This window comes from Falco punctatus, assembly GCF_963210335.1.
Source record: "Falco punctatus genome assembly, chromosome: Z".
Classification (NCBI taxonomy): Eukaryota; Metazoa; Chordata; class Aves; order Falconiformes; family Falconidae; genus Falco; species Falco punctatus.
The window spans coordinates 62958987-62978373 of record NC_137586.1 but is presented as its reverse complement, the minus strand read 5'-3'; the positions used below and the strand labels follow the sequence as shown (position 1 = coordinate 62978373).

General features: G+C 38.6%; 1 protein-coding gene across 1 annotated transcript in view; it reads left to right on the top strand.

Moving 5' to 3' along the window:
* The first annotated feature begins 7911 nt into the window (after positions 1-7911).
* Positions 7912-19387, top strand: part of MCC (MCC regulator of WNT signaling pathway) — a 715741-nt gene continuing 704265 nt past the window's right edge. The window contains exon 1 of the mRNA XM_080371226.1: positions 7912-11008. The gene's annotated coding sequence lies outside the window, so the exon portion shown is untranslated. The remainder of the gene's footprint in view (positions 11009-19387) is intronic.

Here is a 19387-nt window from a genome sequence, read left to right as displayed (position 1 = left end):
AATTTCACTTTCTAACATTTGCTCATTTTGGAGAGTGAGAACCGCTATTGTCTCCATTCACTTAAACTTTCTCTGACTGAGCTTAACGGCTTTGCTAAATAACTGCTGCTCCGCCCATCACTTCTGTCCATTTCTGTCTGACTCCAATCCTCCATAACCCATACAGTTTTCCTGTTGGAATAAGTTGTCACCAATGTTGTCCGCTACTATACATTATCACACCTATTGCTCTCCAGCCCTGCAATACCCCTTCATGTCTGCCTAGCCCCCTGACTGTCCTTATTCACCTCCTTTCTTATAATCCTTTATCAGCTTTTGTTATGTGTGCACCTACTGTGAAGTACTTAATAAATCAAAGTTTTTTGTAAAAGTAAAGGTTTAAGCAATTAACTATGCAGATCTGGAATTATTTGATGCATCATCACTGAGTTTCCCATTGTCTTCCATTGTAAGGATGAGAGTATTTTTAAAAATTTATTTCATCTGTACAGTTACCTAAGCATCAATAAAGAAAATATAAAGGGAGAAGCCCTACACATTTTCATATAGGTTATACTCAAGAGGCAATGAATGTAAAAACATGCGTTTATAGACACAGACTGTTGCCAGCTCCTCAGTAGCTAACGTGCATCAGCAGTAACTCCTGTGAACCCACCAGACTTTAAACAAATGCCTGGGAAAGCAGTCATGGCCAAAGTAGCTGGGGTGGTACACCACATCGTGGCATCAGAAACAGGTCTTTAAGGACACAGAGCAGTGACAGCCAGGATACTGTGAATGAAATCTATTCAGTTTTCTGTTATTAATTATATGCCTATTTGCTATATAAAAAAACCTGTTAGGTCACCTGAAACCTGCCCTGATGTGCTGAGCTGCAATGAGTTTTTCATATGCTTGAAACGTCACAAGACAGGAGGTTAAAAGATCCATTTAAAAAGATGGGCATGCTGTGCAGCAACCCCTCCTCTGAGGGACAGCAGTAGATGCCACAGGACCCCTGACCCCCAGGCTGTAAGGGGGCAGGTCCGTGCTGGAGGGTGACCTGGCATTGTTTGCTAGAGCGTTCTTGGGCTTTTCTGGTTCTTTTAAATTTCAGTAACAGATTTTATTTATTTATTTATTTTTAAATAAAGATTCAAGTGGTTCTTGCCCAAGATAAATTCCAGAAGTGTAAAACATGTGGAAAGTGATGGTGCAATTTCAACCCTCAACAGGCGTGCTGAAAGAGATACTTTCGTGTACATGCTGCAGACCACAAGACGGAGTGGAGCCATGGCTGTGCTGACCTTCCCTACCCAAACAATCTGTTTCATGTTTCACTTATACCCTGCAGTACCCCATGAAAGTCAGTAAAATGAAAATAACCATTGTTTTCCTACCTGTCTTCAGATGTTGTTCAGATAAATTTGTCAGTCTTGGAAAGCACTCTTCGCTTTATTAATATAATAGCTCTGTGGTGCCGCTTGGCAAACAAACCATTATGCAACCTTTAAAGCTCTTATACAGCAAAGCCTCAAAGGGCATATAAATTTTAGCTTTTCTTCAGGTCTTAGGAAGGCCAGATAGCTTAAACACTTAAAGTCATTGAACTGGGAAAGATTTCCTGCACTACTGACGCTGCTCACCCTCTTATTTTGGGCAACCAGGTCATACAAACTCATGAAGGAAGTTAGCAAGCTCCTTATGTATAAATATTTGGGCTTTTTTGAGCAGTGGGGAAATCATAACTAAGGAGTCAGTTATCTCTAGGGTAAGGAAATACACCAATATCAACTAGCAACTTCTAAATATGGTTATATATTCAGGACACATGGCATTGGTGAATGCATTTGCAGATTAGGCATGGAACTTTGTATGCATATCGTGGATTTGCAAGAGTGTGACTGAACTGAAAAATCTCTGCTATTTTTGGGATAGAAACAAAGTGTGTAAATCTTCATTGATCACATTTATCTTCTTCCTTCTGCATACCTAATTTATCATTCTAATGCACAACATTTTACATTAAACTCAGGAAAGCAAAGCAGATTGAAAAGAAGTGCTTCAACAGCATTAACATACCATTGCAAGCAACCCAGCAAAGTAACCCTTTCCCCTAACATTTCACATCAATGCCAAACAGGTCTCCATTCAAAAAGTTATATATTATTTTTGTATTACACTTGCCAAGAGGAAAATATAGATAAGAATCCCTTTCAGAAATCAGGGTTACAGAAGCAATTTTCAAACCTGGCTTCCCATACAAGCTCTGCAGATGGAGAGGTGCTGTCAGGGCTGCAGATGACCATATGTTGATACTGCAGACAGAAGCTGGTGGTTACTAGCAAGTGAATTACTGAGGTCAGCATCATTTCAGCTCTTCTGGATTTAAATTTAGTGATATAATTAGACATAAGCACATTAAAATAATAAGATTTTTCACTGTTCTGTCATTCAGTTTCAGTATCTTTGACCAAATTTTATTCTTCTCCTTGTTGGATCTGTTGCAAATTTTCCCATCAGTTTTTATTAAGTGGTTTAATGTTTGTCTGGCATTAGATCCCAGGTAGACATGAAGGCCCCCTTTTGCTGGAGACAATATTGTCTGCCCTGTCATAGGGAAAAATTTGTCTGTGACTTAAGGAGGTGGTAGAAGAATCTGTAGTAAGATAATCTGAGGTTCACCAACAAAAAGGAGAGTTGTGGTGGTAGTGAAAAATCAAACCGTGCACTTATACTGCTTAACTATTGCACAACTGGAGAGCCCCAAATTGTCCGAATTTTAAAACCATATAAACAAACTCAAAAATAACCTCAGCTGCTGTTCAGGCTGGCCTTCGCTGTTTGAAACTTGGCCAACATTGCTCAGAAATTGCAGTGTTTTTATCCACGAAGAATGTTCTGTTCTAATAAATCACTAGGACGTTCCACCACATCCTGTCCTGTCCTGCTCTGCCTTCGCTTGGTACTGAGAATCTTGCTCTGCCCTTCTGAAACCAGTGGAACATACACCTACTTGTTAGTTTATGCTTATTTTAAATAATAAATCGGGCTCTCCTTGAGAAAGACAATTAAAATAGCAACAAAATCACTGCTCAGCAAGAGTGAATAAGGAGTAGTCATTGCAATGCTGAGAAAAACACCGGTGGCAGCTATCCACCCCCTTTAAACAAAATTTCTTGGAGGTTTGAGACATAAAGAACTTAGCACAGAATTATTTTTTTTCCCAGAAAAGCTGAAAATTTACCTTCTTTTTTTCATTTTGGTATTTTATATTTATAACTTTGAGACAGTGAGGTGCTTGGAACAGTGATGACAGTCTTTCTTCCAGCAGAAGGACACGTATTTGTAGAATTTCATTGACAGATTCTTCATATGTAAAAGTAGGAGGCTATGTTTCTCTTTGTATAACTCATGCTACAGTGGTTCTGAAATGAGACTGTAAATTAGGGTGAGATAAGTCCATAGGGACAAAGACTCTTCCACTCGTATCAATTGAAAGAAGGGAGATGAATGTTTCTCAGACCTGCATTCCCCCATCTTTATCTTTTCTCTGTTTAATCTAATGGGATTACTGGGAATCACATAATTTTTGATTCCAGTTTCTTCTATTCTCTCTCTGACTGCAATGTTCACATATGTTTTTCTCTACTACAGTATCAATCTCAATGAAGTTTTACAGAAAGCTTGCAGTTGTATCAACTGGTATCCAACTGATTCCATGGTATATTATTACAAGAACTTTGTTTAGTGGCTGTTAAAGCTATGGTGGAAGAGATCCATTGACTCTAGGATCTGCAAAGAAAATCTCTAAGGAGAAGGAGTAATTCTTTTACTCTGCCATCATATTCCTTAATGTTACGAACATAACAGAGAGTAACTGTGTATTCACACCCATCACTGGACAGTACTACAAAACAGTATGTTCCTGACTTCATCAGGTTTTCTAAAGTCAGTCTCCTACTGAAACAGTGTAGTAGAACAACACATAGATCTGACTACTCTTTGTCCTACATAGCAAAAAAGTTTGAGACTCAGTGCTTCTACATTAAATTTTTGTGCAAACAACTATGTGGTAGCACAACAGAGAACTCACCTGGAAAATTCTCAGCAGTCTCCAGAGACTATCATACCTGGAGTTCTTATCTTGAACTGGTTTGAAATATACAGACACGTATACACACAGATTCCATTAATTTTACTTCCAAACACAGAAACTTCACAACAAAATTTGCCCAGACAGCAAAGCCAAGTGTCAAAGAACATAAAAGGCAGCATTAATTTTGTCTGAGAAGTGCAAAAGAAGCTTAAACCAAAATTCACATATTCTTGTAGAAGGTCACTGAAATATAAATCTAGACTAAATCTGATAGATTGGTCTGAAAAACAGACCCAAGAAAAGGAAATGCAGTATAAATATTCAAAGGAATTTTGATTACAGACATGTCTGCAGTTTCAGCAAGCCTGAAACGGAAGCTTATTTTCAAACTGCAGCCATCTGCTAATGGTGTATCATAACCCAGCACAGCAGTCTTCAGTTCTAGACCAATTTTCATATAGGAATTTTTACCTGAAACAAACTTTCTTATGTCCAGGAAGGAAAATCCATGTCGCAGGGTCAATTGCTGTTAAACAATTTTCTTGACAATGTTTCAAAATGGTACATTCATCCATCACAGAATTTATGATACTTGTTATTTTAAATTTATTATAGTTCAGTAAAGCATTAACATTCAGATATGTTGTTCTCAAAGGCCATGACCCTCCAGAGACTCAGCTTTACATGTTGAGAACATTCCCCTGGAAACAGACAGCTCTCACATAAGAATCTTTGGGGGGATCCAAACTATAAGGTGTTAACATGAAAAGGGTTAGCAAAATGTCACATGTCCATGTCTTTATCTGTGGTTCATTTTTAGTTCATGCCAACAGCAATTTCTTTTTTCATGGTGATCCATACTTTCTTTGTAAATTCACTGTGTCCCAGTCAACACACATCACCACAGCTGGCTCATACTTAGGCTTTTTTTAGTGTTTGGTGCCTGGTTTCTGCAAATGTCTCCTTTTCAAGGTAATTTTAATTTATCTCCAGGACCTAATCACTTCTTTTACAGTTAAATTTGGTTAACACACATACTTACATCAGGGACTTTGAACTCTCTACACCTTTGACCATCTTTCTCCCATCAAGGCAAATATATCTCAGGTGCAGCAATTCTATGTGCATCTGCTCACAGAATGGCATGAGAGGGCAGAGTGCAAAACAGAAGGATAATCTGACTGCCTAAATCAAACAGGATAAATCTTTAACAGTACTAATACCCGTGATAACTTGTCTAGTTGCAGCTGATGGGCCTTCTAGAGGTAGCTGATGGAAAATGGAACACTTGCGGAGGACAGTGTTTCAACTACCTGGTGCATCAGCAGGCAGAGTAGAGACATTTCAACCAGGAACATTTTTGTTAAAGGATAGTGTTCTGTTCTTTCTGACATCCAGCTTTATGCACAAGTTCTGGTTTTTTTCCTCTACATGACTGATATTTTCATGCTTCAGAGAGCAAATAAGTTCTGAAGAAATGTAACAAGGGATAGCAAACGATGTTGCAAACCCAAATGTAACTGGAAAATATGAATGTGACAATGAAAGCCTCTTATTTTTCTTACTTCATTTGATAATGGAGAATTTGATTGGCCTCGATTGGTACTCAGAGTTTGCCCTGATACATGCTGGTACATTTTTAACAACATTAATCATATCCTGTCAGTCCTACTGTGATGCATCGGCTTTTCAGACTAGAGTCATAGAGCTAAAGAGCAGTCTTTCAATCAATTCTGGAAAGGGTGTCTGTTGAGGCATTGAAATGAGAGCATTATGGATTTTAAAAGCTTCAGTAATAATGTTTTTAGGTTATCAGCTTTGATTTATGTACTTTAAAGTTTGCAATACAGAAATGTGCAGATTGGTCCAGCACTTAGCAAAGGATTGATATTAATTCTGAAAGTACTGAAAGCTTATGCTCCTGGGGATGGACCAACCCTTGAAGTACAGGGTTCAGAAAATCTTAGATGTTAAATCTGAATGGCTAGACAGGTGCTGCCAAATATGTATTTTTTTCTTGCCATTGCTTTAGCTCTTTCTTTGACTGCCTTGCGTATCCCCTCCTGCTCTCTGAAAGTTTATCTGAGTACCTGTGCTGTGACTACAGAAACAACAGTGGAAAGTCTACCTGTGATAAAACGTAGAGACATGATGACCATTCAGTGAACTGTGCACTGTCATTCCTGTATATCTGTGCTCTGAATGTGCCTGTTTACTGAACGGTCCGGTGAGCATAGGTATACCTTCTGGGAAATGGCAGTGGGTGCGTGTGGAGAAGAAAAAGTTTTGTTGTTTGAAAGGTGCCTGGAAGACAAATGTAGATCAGTGAAACCAAAAAAAGTGAAGCCTTCAGCCTTAGGAAATAGTTGCTTCCCTCACAATGAAAATCTCATTACACTGGCAAAGAACTGAAATCTCATTCCCTAAATGTGACTCCTATTAGATCCTAAACTCTGCAATGAGTACCTCCTAGATGTCATGAACCCTTACATGTAGCATTGAGGTATAAGACAGATTGTGACAGAAGGCATGATTCTCTTTGTTTGCCAACATATATGCATGCTATGCCCTGTGCTTCACTAAAAATGTATTTCTGGATAGTCTTGTCTTGGCTATTGCATGCTGGGTGATGTGAAAAATCTCTGGAAGTAACTGGATACTTTCAGCTGGGAGCGTCTTTCTAGTGTGCAGGGTCAGGCCAGGTGAAGAGAGGTACAGCTAGGGAACAACTGAAGAACTGGTCCAGACCCACTGAGTGGAACAGAGCGGAGGCAACAAGGCAGATATCAGAGAGGGTAGAAAGAAAGGGACCCGGAAAGTCTATAGCAGCTCAGGAAGTCACTGGAAAATGGTGGACTGGGATCAAGCATGAAAGAAATGGCCTGTCTTGAATGGGCAGAGTGGGTAGGGTAGAGATTTTTTTAGTTACCTTAGTCCTTTGTTCCACTGGGCAGATCTAGGACTCCTTCTCGTTAAATTTCCCCTGTTGTAATGAAACGAGAAGGGAGTTTTGAAGATCTCATGTTGAGTACATTTTAAAGAAAAGGTGCAGGCAGGTCTGTCATAAAGCTCTGGCCAACACAGAGCTGTATCAGAACATAACAAATGCCCATTTCTGATTCAAAGGTTGTGTGGAGCCAAAGAAATGGTCTTAGCCCTTCATGGGAGAGCCAATACTAGCTCTTGTTTTGCTGTTGTAATTAAGATAATCCTTATATTGTATTTAAATTACTCTCTTCTTTTTTTGTATACCGGTTACATAAGGGTTATTCAACAATCCAAAGGTAACCATACATTAGAAAGACAGTCCCTGCTCTCCTCACCCCTCCCCAACCTGGCTACAAAAGCATTTTGTTTCTCAAGGCACTTGTAGGGTAATTTCAGAGATGAAAGAAGCCACGCCAGTTCTCTTCATAATGGTGAAGCAATATTTAACAAATACTGTGATGCTGCCTAGCAAAAAAGCTACTGGAAATATACTGATTACTATTATGCAAGTGTGGAATAAGGAATGCCTAAATCTTAATTTAATCTTAAATTTTAATTTAAACCTTAATCTTAAATTAAATACTGTCATGTACACAACAATGTGCTCGTACACGTGTGTGTGTGCGCATGTGTCTGGAGTTCTGCCTAGCATCATTCCCCCCCACCCCCACCCCCTCATTTTACTCATGTTTCTCTTGAAGGTCAAGCAGAAGCAGGAGGGAGATGTAATCTATTCCTTCTAATTAGTCACAGACCGAACTGGTCCTTTACAAAATCGGTCAGCAACACATGAGCAAAGGCACATGAGCATAACCTGACAGGCCATATGAATGTGGTGTGGCAGTAATCTGAACCCTTTCTTGAGTCGTGATGTGTAAGAGTGAAAAGCCCAACTTGACCTTTATAGCTGAGATTGAATTTTCAAGACAGGTGGGGAGACACTAATTGTGAACTGCACAAGGGCAGTCACCAACAGATGATGCATGTGGATTCACACAACTACTTGCTACAGGCATCAGTGCAAAAGTTTATTCTGCCGATTATTTATTCTCATTTTTACTTTCTTCCTCTCAGCCTTTTCCCCTTTCCTCGTCTGATTGATACTTGACTAATACACAGGAAGTGAAATCCTGTAGTGTCTGCTTGTCATCTTCGCACTCCTTCTTTGGCACTCATTTGGCAAGAAGTGCAGGTATCTTGATGGGTATTTATTACAGTGTCGGATCAAAGCTTGAGGACACTGGCAGTGTCTGAATCTGCCTTTGATCCACAGATAGTATTTCAATTAAAGATGGGTTTGGCAGTACCTCTTGGTTTTCCATCAAACTTTACATCACTTTACATTCCCCTTTTCAGTCCTACGCTGGAATTTTCCAGGGAAATGTCATCTCATTATTGTTATTTATTTTTCAGATCCTTCTCAAGGACTTAGTCCTCGTCATATAACAGTACAACTCTTGTTTGATATTACCCCTTTCAACTGTAATGTTAGACTAGTATAATCCCTCTGTGATTTTAAATTAATTCTTCCCAAGATAGCGTTCCTTTATCTTGTATGCCTTGTTTATTTTATTATGAGGTATATACCTTTATATTTAATGGTATTAAAACAGGTTTTAGTTCCTCGCAGTCAGTTTACCTGATGATGGACACCATTCTGTAACAGGGACTCCACCTCTCATTTTCAAGAAGGTGGAAAATGAGTTAGATAAAGAAAAGGATGTTAATACTAATAAAAAGATGAAGATAAATATCAAATTAAATTCTTAAAAAAGAGTGAGCATTAGAAAGCAAGGACTAACATTAGTCTCAGGAAAAGGAGACTTGGAGACAAATTCATGCAGTTAAAGGGGAAGAAAGAAAGAGTAGGGTTTTTTTTTATTTTAAAAATATTTTATGGGATAAGTTAGCTGTTGAAGAAAAAAGTATTTGCCAGTCATTTGTAAGAAATTATTTGAGCAACTAGAAGAACAACTCACAAACAAGTAGATAAGCACTAGCACTTTCAATACAGCTGCATCACAGTATAAGCAGAAAATTGGTAGTGAAGATATAACTGATTCCAACCCTTCCTGCTGCAAAACCTAGGCAGATTTTTAGGGAAATTGCAGGCTTTGTTGAGACATTTATTCAAATCACAATGTCATTCTTGGATTCTACTAGGTGGTGTTATCTTAATCTGCATCCAGCATATTACTGTCATGTTTTGCAATAATGCATCACACTCCATCTTGAGAACTTTTCAAGTATTTTTATATCCAAAGTTGAGAGTGGTCTTTGATCTCTTGCCAGCAGTGGTTTGTGTTGGGTGCACATGGAGTCACGCTGTCTCTACAGCTCTTGCCTCCTGCTGCCAGGTAAGAAGTTTGTAACTTCTGTTTGTCCCTGGCTGGAGCAGTGGGTGATGAGGGGGCCCAGAGGGCAGCTACCCTGACCAAGTGACCCCGCTGAGACAGACACCCTTTTTGTGTGTGGAGCCAGAACAAGCCACTGCCTGGCGTTTCATTTAGAGGTCCATGTCTGACCACCAAGAGCTGGCATTTTTTCCTTTGGCTGTTGATTTGTAGCCCCTGTTAGGGTGGAGCGTACCTATGGCTACACCTACACAGCAGCACACAGCCCCGCTTCTCAGTTGCTAACCTGGGGACGTGAAAAGCAGCTGTCTGTACGCTTGCAGCTGCTAGTTGATCGACCAAACAATAAGGTGGGTAGAGCGCAGCAACAGGTCATATTTAAACAACATATTATTATGGAAAATGCCTGCAAAGTTTTTAAAAACCATGTGTAATTTTCCATTTCTTATATAAATCTGCACCTGTTCACACACCAAAAAGGAAGGATCTGAGAACTAAACATACCACAGCCCTCAGAACAGGGCGGTCAGTCATTTCTTTTTACTTCAGGATATGCTGGTCCAAAAAACCATTCCCATTAACTCTGAGACTAATAAACTCACTTGTTGACCAACTAGTAATCTCCCTGGAACAACATGTGTCTCTTAACAAAAGCATTTTGGAGGGAAAAAAACTTAAATAAAACCAAAAGCATATCTAGTTTTTCACTAAAATGTAACATTATTCTAATCTGACATAACACAAATCATCTAGATTGCTACCTACAAAAAATTCTCTGCTGGTTTGTCCAGCATTGGCTGTTAGCATGTGAAGCTCTCCCACCTCAGAAATATTTTGTCTTCCGGTGAGTCATGGTTTGCAGGAAGAGGTAACAACTTTTAGATCAAAAATTATCGTTATAAAAAGGCAAGCTTTTAGGTTCCAACCCTCTTGTGGGTTTGGAAAACAGTAAATTTTTACTTTTCTTTTGATCTCTGCACTTCCTAGTTAGTGAAATGAGGTGTTCGATGCATCAAAGATAGGGATCTTGGAGAAGATGACTTCCAAGAGCTCTTGAGAAGTGCTTTTTATTGAACTGTTCAATGTTTTTTCCAGTTTTCTGGTTTTGCAGTCCCATTTTGGTTTAGATTTATACACCCTTGGAGTAAATTCTAGTTGATTTTCTAAATATTAGTGATTCAGGGACTTTCAATAATCATATTATTGTTTATACTTATAGTAATACTTTACTTATGTAATTACTTCAGAAATATGTCGTGGTTTAACCCCGGCCAGCAGCCAAGCCTCAGGCAGCCGCTCGCTCACTCCCTCTCACCCAGAGGGATGGGGAGGAGCATCGAAAAGGAATGTAAAACTCAAGGGTTGAGATAAGAACAAATTCTTAATTGAAATAAAATAAAAATCAAAAAGCAATAATAATGGTAACAATAACTGCTATAATGAAAAGGAGGGAGAGTGAGAAAAGAATGAAATCCAAAGGGAAGGGAGGAAAGAAAACAAGTGATGCACAGCACAACTGCTCACCACCCACTGACCGATGCCCAGCCAGCGCCTGAGCAATGGTCGGCAGCCCCAGCCAAGCCCCCCAGTTTATATACTCAGCATGACGCCCCATGGTGTGGAATATCCCTTTGGGTAGTTCGGGCCAGCTGTCCCGGCTGTGTCCCCTCCCAGCTCCCCGTGCCCCCCCAGCCCTCTCGCTGGCCGGGCCTGAGACCCTGAGAAGTCCCTGACTGAGTATAGACACCACCCGGGCACAGCCAAACCCACCCGTGTGCTGTCAGCATTGCTCGCACAGCACAGCCACAGCACAGCTGCACCCGCTGCGGAGAAGGAAGTTAACTGCACCCCAGCCGAAACAAGGACATATTATTACCTTACTTATGTAATTACTTAAGTGATACCTTAATGCATAGCACTGAGTAAATACAGATACACACTTTTATGACTTCTATATTACAAGCACACAGTTTAAAACATTTTTTGTCTGTGTGCCTGGGACATGAGCTCAAGAAAGTAAGTTTTTGTGTTCCAGAAGAGTTATGCAAATGAAATTCACCTCTGGTCAGAGAGGAGGCATGCAGTGTATGTATCAGGTAAGAATTCATAGTTGTTTTTATATAAGCTCATGTGCTGGCTTACAGAGACAAATTTCATCCACACCAAATGATGTACAAACTGCACAACAATACCTTAATGACTCCTCAGATATCTAGCTGTTAATTGCTATTCTGTTAAGAAAATGCACAAAATTATTGATATGGGACATATTGCGCCATGCTCCATTTCTTCCCATGTTATTGACCATAGAGCCAACTTGTTTTAATGACTCTGAGAAATTATATATTCTGCCATGTAGTGGAAATGTGGTAGTTTTAACATCCATAAACCAGACCACTGGATTGGTTTGTGTGACTGCCACATAGTATCAGGAAATACACTGTGGAATAAAGTTATTCACGCAAAGGATGCTATAGATTCAAACTGATTGTTTTAATTTGGAAAAATTCAGGTTTGAATTTTATCGTCAAGTTCCGGTTTTCAGCTATCAAGTAATGGTGCTAACTACTCCAGGAATGGGATTGTGCCTTTTTTTTTTTTTTTTGTGTGTGTGTGTGTGTGTGTGTGTGTGCGCGCATTGGAGATTCTTTCCTTGCTTGTAAATTAAGTGACAGAAAGGATATATAATGTGATTATTTTAGCAAGCCTGCAAAAGCTAGGAAAATTCTGATTGAGTTGCAGCAGCAAACAAAGCAAAATTGCCAACAGCATAGAAAGAATTGGAGGAAATCACCAGTCAAAGGGAGTATTACAAAATGTAATGACAGAAAACAGCAAACTCAGAACACATTTATGCTGAGAGACAAATGTGAGACTGACACAGTCCAGAGATGCTTCTAACAGTGCTTTGAATTGGGGCACTTTCTAAACCATTTACTGAAAATGGTCCTAAAAATAAAGTTTAGCAGGGGAACACAGGATGCGTGTGGTTGCTCACAGGGGGAAACTACACATCAGAGAGACAGCCAGAAGCAACAAACAGGGGAAGAAGCACTTTTTGCCCTACAAATGGTTATATGGAATATTAAAATATGTGTTGCAGCTAGGTCTAGCACAACTGAACCTTTTTGTAAACAAGATATTTTTAAAACCCTTGTGGAAGACCTAGCTTGCCACATTTCAAAGGGATCTGTGTTCAGAAGGCAGACAGTCAGCACACTGCATAGACACGGACCTCTTCAGATCTGGTCAGTAAAACTGAAGCACCCAGATGACTTAGCCACCGACAAGTGTTTATGTGGCTGCCTGGTTTTGATGAGATTCCTCACAGACTGACATAGGAATTGGGTTGATAGTCCCCATGCTTTGGCTCTCATACTTTGGATTTGGTCTTTCTTCTCTGAGCAATTACTAGAATTCAATTGCAAGTTGTTTGTAAAGATGAATTCACAGAAGATTACTTTTCTACTGAGCTGAAAAGGAAGGTCTATTCCTATATAATTATGACTCAAGAAAACACTATACAATGAGTTTTTAGTTAGCTTTTTTATTTACACCATTTTAATTAAACATTTAAGAACTAAGGCAAGACATAATTATTGACATAATCTTTATTTCTGGTTGTGATTTCAATGCAGTTTTCAATTCATTAGAATCCTGTATAGCAAGCCTTCAGAGATGTTTCTGTGCTTACTAGTTAGATTCAAAACTAGAATATTGTTGCAAAATACTTAAACATCTACAGTAAACTAATCAAATCATCAGATTTTCTTGCTTGCCTGTGGCAGAGAGAAAGTCACTTAACCAGTGGAATTCCCTCAGCAGGAAATCGATCTTTAAACTGAGTAAATGTATAGACAGGCACAAAAGCATAAAGAATGATTTTCTATAGGCAGAAAAGCATAGAGTATTTTTCCATAGTCCAAAGAGTGAATCTCATGGATACTTCCATAATTCAGTTTACTTTCTGAATCTCACATCACAAAATTATTAATGAAAAAGAGTGACCAACGGAGGTTTTCTGATTTTTCTTAAGATCTTGATTTTTCATAACACATATATGATAATAGAAATGAGATAAAAATTACTGTCTGCTTTGTGTCAATGATTTAACCTTTTCCCCACCATTCCTTCCAAGTGGCTAAATCTCCTTCTGTCCTAGAAGTGTAGCATATTGAACCAACAGTTTGGTTTGTTTAAAACATCTTTCCTAGTAACTGACTATATACATGTTTTATCCTCTGCTCAATTTGGTTGTATCTAAGTGAATCCCATTCTAAGGGACAAGATATTTCAGTTGTCCTGTTGCTTGGAAGACTTTTAGTTGTGTCAAGAATACTGATTGCATTTAAAAAGTTTAGAGTAAGTCAAACCCCTGAAAATTATCTTTGTTTATAATACACTATAGAATATAAGCTGTATGAGACTGAGAGTGTTTCTCAAAGTTTAGGCAGTGCTACAAGCAATGATGCTCCTATCTTATTGTGGCTTTTTAATAACATGTCAAAAGCTTATTTATCATTATCTCTGTTACAAAGAAATATTCTTACTAGGCTTATATGATAATTAGCATTATGGTATACAGTACTAGTTCCGCATTTCAGAAGTGTTTAGTTTTCTTGTATAAGACGTTAATTATTCTATATTCTGCCTCTCTTCTAAGAAAGCCAAGCTTTTGCCTAGTTTTGCCTACAATTTCAGAAATTTAGTGACCAAATTGGACTCAGTCATTGTTTCCATCACAAGACCATCTCTCTGATGCCAGTTACATTCATAAAATTAAAATGCCTGTTAGTACAACTAAACACAGGTGCCAAATAATAAAAATATTAAAGTAGCATTGTGCCTCTGTCAGCCTGTTTTGACGTCTACATAATCATGCATATTTTGTTTTTAAAGGCAGTTTTATACTGTTAAATTGATTACTTGGCTACTTTTTCCATTTGGATTGCCCAGCTCTTGTTCAATTCCATGCTGTTTTCCTTTGAGTCTTAATTACTCTTCACATAGTGAAGAGTACAAGAAATACAGTCCATACAGAAAACATGAGGGGTTCTAATAGCATGGAAACTGCTGTCAAGGTACAGTGTTGGTGTATTTTTGTGGACATCAGTTGAGTTACTGCAAATGGGAAAGCAGAAGGTAAACTTCTAATAGTAACAGAATTCTTTATTATTATAAGCAAACCTGCCAAGCAGCTTGAGAAGTAAAGCCTTAATATAATTTTGTGCTAATAAACCAAGGAAAACAAATACAACTTCAGTATTTTAAAAGCTTCTCTCTTTTTTGCACAAATGTTGTCAGAAGTTCTTGATGGCACAAGCCATTAAGTTTTCCTGGCAGCCCCTCAACAAGCTGCTTGTTACTCTAAGTAGTTGCTCTGTGTTGTCTGCAAATCTGCAGCCATGTCTGTACTCTGATGCCAACATTGTGATCCCTCTTGGCCTCACACAAAATGGTGCTTAAGCACCAAGCTGGTCTCTGCGCACTACTGTGTCTTGCTGCACCTTTCAATCCTTTTCAGGTGTCTTCATATTTTTTTGTTGTTGTTGTATCCTGAGCATCAACCTCACTTTTACACAAATCCAAACCTCTGTCTTACTCATATACTCCAACCCCCCCCTAGTTTAAATGTAAACATGGTCTTTGTTTATATGAACCCCAAAACATAGCTTGGCATCACACTCTGAAGCTAGGCACTACACCCTCCCCTCACCTTTGTTGGCTAGAAACCAAACACCTCTGTCGAGAAGTGTGCCAAACAGTCTTATTCTGTCCAAAAGTGGTAGTTCGCTAAGAGACATCATACAGGTTGTCATAGCTCCTCTGAAATTGCATTAGTGAAATTTATGACCTTGCATAAGGTTACCAATTACATGGAAAAGCCAAGCTGTTAACATACTTTTTGGTACTTTGTAGTTTTGTGTATTTCTAGGCAAGATGAGAATTCTGGTTCATCAATGACTACAGCAACGGCTGAAGTTTAAACCAAGTCTTAGAGGGAGCTATGCTGCTGGTCAACACATAACACCCATTACACAGAAGAAGGATGTTTGAGAAATAGTTAGGACAGGGCTTTAACGAAGCTTACGTTTGCAGGCTTGGTTTCATCTTACACTGACAGAGATTGCTAGACCACAGTAACAGATGGGGTCAGAGGTACAGAGCTACGTCCATGTTTTTTCAGCCGATTACAGTTGTGCTAGGGATGAAGGGGGCTAATGCACTCCAATACTCTGGAACTTCTTTATGGCTTATTTGCATTATTGCATTAAAGTCACTTAGTTTCTCCTAAACAATAGACTAAGCCTAAACTTAAAATGAACTCTGCAGCCCACCAGGTACCTACATACACTGCTACTCTACCATACCATATAGTTCCCTTACATCCCCAAGATGGTAAATTCAGTCCTATGTTGAGGTCTAGTTCAGTAATCACTAAATACAGAAAACAAACATAAGAAGGGTGTAAATTTTAGCCTTGGTTTAGTCTGGATGATTTATTTAACTGCACTGCATTCTCTTTTCCTACTTTTAACCCTAAACATAATGCATTTCCAAACCAAGTCAGCAGCCTATTCCATCTGCATTTACCTGCTGAGTCTCAGTACCACTTCAGCAAAAAATCGGCACTAGAGCTTGACAAGCTCTAACTGTTATGGCTTCTAGGTCTCAGTTCAACGTGTTATGCATCAAAAATGTGTTGTCATTGACTTAATATACTTTTGTCCTGCTTTGTTTAGGTTTTTTTTTGAATAACAAGTAGAATGGATAAATATTCCTGTTAAAAGTTCTTTAACACAAATCAACACCTGAAACATTTTCTATTTAAGGTATCATAAGATTTTTTACTCTAAGTTACTGTATATTTTAGGATAATAAAGAGTAATTTTAGCTACAATAAAGTTATATTTACAATTTTACAACTCACAATTCCAATATTTCTTTACATGCAAGCTGTTTTAAACTCTGCTGAAGGGAATTAACTTTAAAATTGCTTTTGAAACACTGTTTTAATTATATCTTCATTAACTAAGTTTTGTGAAAACATTAGGGAAATTTTGCACATCAGATGTTTTGAATGTTCAGCATAGGTTGCTGGAAGAAATCTGACTGATAAAAGGTCTTTATATTCTTTATATGTTGGCTACACTAGGATATTGAAAAAAATTTACAAAATGGCAGTTAACAATTTACAATGATTTAAAAAACTTAAACTATTGGATGTAAGAATAGTAAGATTTACTTTCTAGTAGAAGGTAGTCTGACATGTCATCCTTCTGAATCAAGCATTCCAATATGGATTGATGGTATTGCAAATCTGTACCTCTTAAGTATTTGCCTGCAATGAATTTTAAAGGGAAAAATTTGTAACAAAAGGTCAGATTTTAGTCTTTTATATTTATCTCAATTGCCTATGGCCACTGCTGGAGACAGGATACATAGCTACATGGACTTTTGATTTAGCATAACATGTTCATTTCCAGATTCACATTGCTGTGAATGGAACAGCTAGAGATCTGATCACTAAATATTATTCTTCTATTACGTTGCAGTTATTATTTGGAAAGCTCTGGGTTTATTTTTGGCAGCAGTGCAAGACCTATAGACATATACTGGCCCTGCAGTTTATCTTGAATTTATTTCAGCTGAAAAGTTTAAGATATGTGTGTTCACTTTCCTACCTATACTGGTGCAGAAACCTGAAGATTTTTATTCCCTATATGTAAGGTCATCATAAACTTGTGTCTCTTTTAAAAACTTATCAGAATAATCAGAAATCTTACATGGCTATTAGGATTCTATGTTCCCTTGATTGACATTATTTCCTGAGCATGCTATCCTTAACCTAAGAAGGAAGAGTATGAAGGTAGTCTATTAAGTTTGTGTAAAACATTGAAAAAAATTTCTGAGCATATTTCTCAATCATTGCACACTTTTTGAAATTTTAAATTCTCCCATCATGCTACTTTTAATCTGTAAAAGTCTGCCATGATTGCTGAATGTATTTAAGTGTCCTTCATATGCTTGGCAAAGATGTGTGGGGATTTCAAATCAGGTTCTTTAGGGCAGCTGTCTAATTCCTCAGTGCTGAAGTACTGAGCAATGCAGAATCAAGGCTGATTTGTGGGTCTCAGCTGTGATCCACCGTAAGGTCTAAGCACAACAAGTTCCAAACTTTGGATAATTTTATTTTAGTGCAAGCTATACAAATGAGGCTGGAAGTTTCCTAAAATGGAGACAAGCTTTTAGTTTTCTCAGAAAAAAATTGTTAAGGGATTTTGCTTACTTATTCCCACTACAAAAAAGCAAAAAGCCACCTGCCCAATGTGAAACACAATGGATTACTCTCTCACCATGTAATGAAAAACAGTCATATGAAACCAGGTCTTACTCCACAAACAGTTTTACAGTATTTGCAGCAGGGAGGAGAACAATGTCTGTTACAAGAGTGACTTGCCCAACCATTTGACTCATGTTTAAGTTGAACACCATTGTTAGGATAGAAAGAGGGAAAACATGGAAAAGATTAAAGGCATATTCTAAGAAAGCAATAGATGTAATATTGCAGTATTGCATAGTTAGCAGTTCCTTACTGAATGGAATGTAACTGCAAGAATCATTAATCCTCTCTAATTCTTTGCCAATCTTGATGTTACAGAAGCAGTGGGAGTAGGACTAATGAATCTGAGCATGGATATTAATTCTACTTTTGCAATTTCCTGTTTCATTTGTATTCAGTAGAGTACTTCTGCAAAAGAGGAAATGAGACTTCAAGAAGATATAAAACAAACAAGGATGTTGAAAAAAAGATTAAGTAGCTCATAAGAATTAAGAACTGCCCAAACCCCAGTAATTTTTAATCTTTGTAAGGGATGTCTCAGATTTACATCATTTCAGGACAAAGAACTACGTTTCCTTTACAAATGTCCTTGCTGGTTCCCAAAATGCCAGAAAACCATCTACAGAACTGTTTCTCCTTTTTATTCTCCCCGCCATTTTTCAATAAGCATAATGGTAATCAACACATACTCCAAAACCTCCTTCTCCATCAATACACAGAGTCCTCTAGGACTCAATAGGCATATGCTACATTTGCCACAATTTAAAAAGCTACCATGAATAGCTCAAACAGGAGTGAGTAGATCTGTGATCTATCTTGTAAGCTTTTGTCCCTAATGACTACATAACATCTGGTTCATTTCCTGAATCATGCTGAATTCAAGTTTTTCTCTAGGAGTCAGCTCTGGTCTGAGTACTCTTGCATCATTCAGCTAGTAGCTAGGGATAGTGCTCTGGTCTGGGACAGCCCGAGCCAGAGAGATTTGATGTTACACCCTGAGTGAGATGAAGATGCAAACAAGGTCAAATGCCACCAATCAGGAAGGTTTATTGAAGCAAAGTGTTGATAAGAAAAGAGTGATAGGAAAAGGAAGAAAGGATAGAAAGAAAGGAAACCTACTAAGCAGTCAGGACAGAGCTAGTCACCACCATGGATCCAGCAGTGTCCCATTGGTCTGTAGTTTCCTTGTCCGTCAGTGGTGGGGGTCTCCGGATTGCGTGCTTTACTGTACAGTGGTGCAGTCTTTCATAGGGTATTCAGGGAGACCATTTCCCTGACAACATCACGTACCACACGTTCGCACATGCTCCCCATCTCTGCACGCTGGTTCTGAGGGGCACATGTGACAGCTGCATGGTCCTTTGTCATGGACTGCACGTGCCTCGGCAGGTTGAGGTTGTCGTGTCTGGACATGTCCTCCAAAACAGCGTAGCTGTTTCTTGACCCCAGCCAATGTCTTGTTTTGGGTAGCTGTTTGGTCTTTGTCTGGCCTACAACTGCCATATTCCCACCAGGTAGCTTTGCCAAGCTCAGCAGGGATGCAGTCAGCTTACAATATGCTGTCCCACAGATAGGCAGTCAGAGGAAGAAGAAAAAGTGAAGGGAACATCTGATCAGTGATGG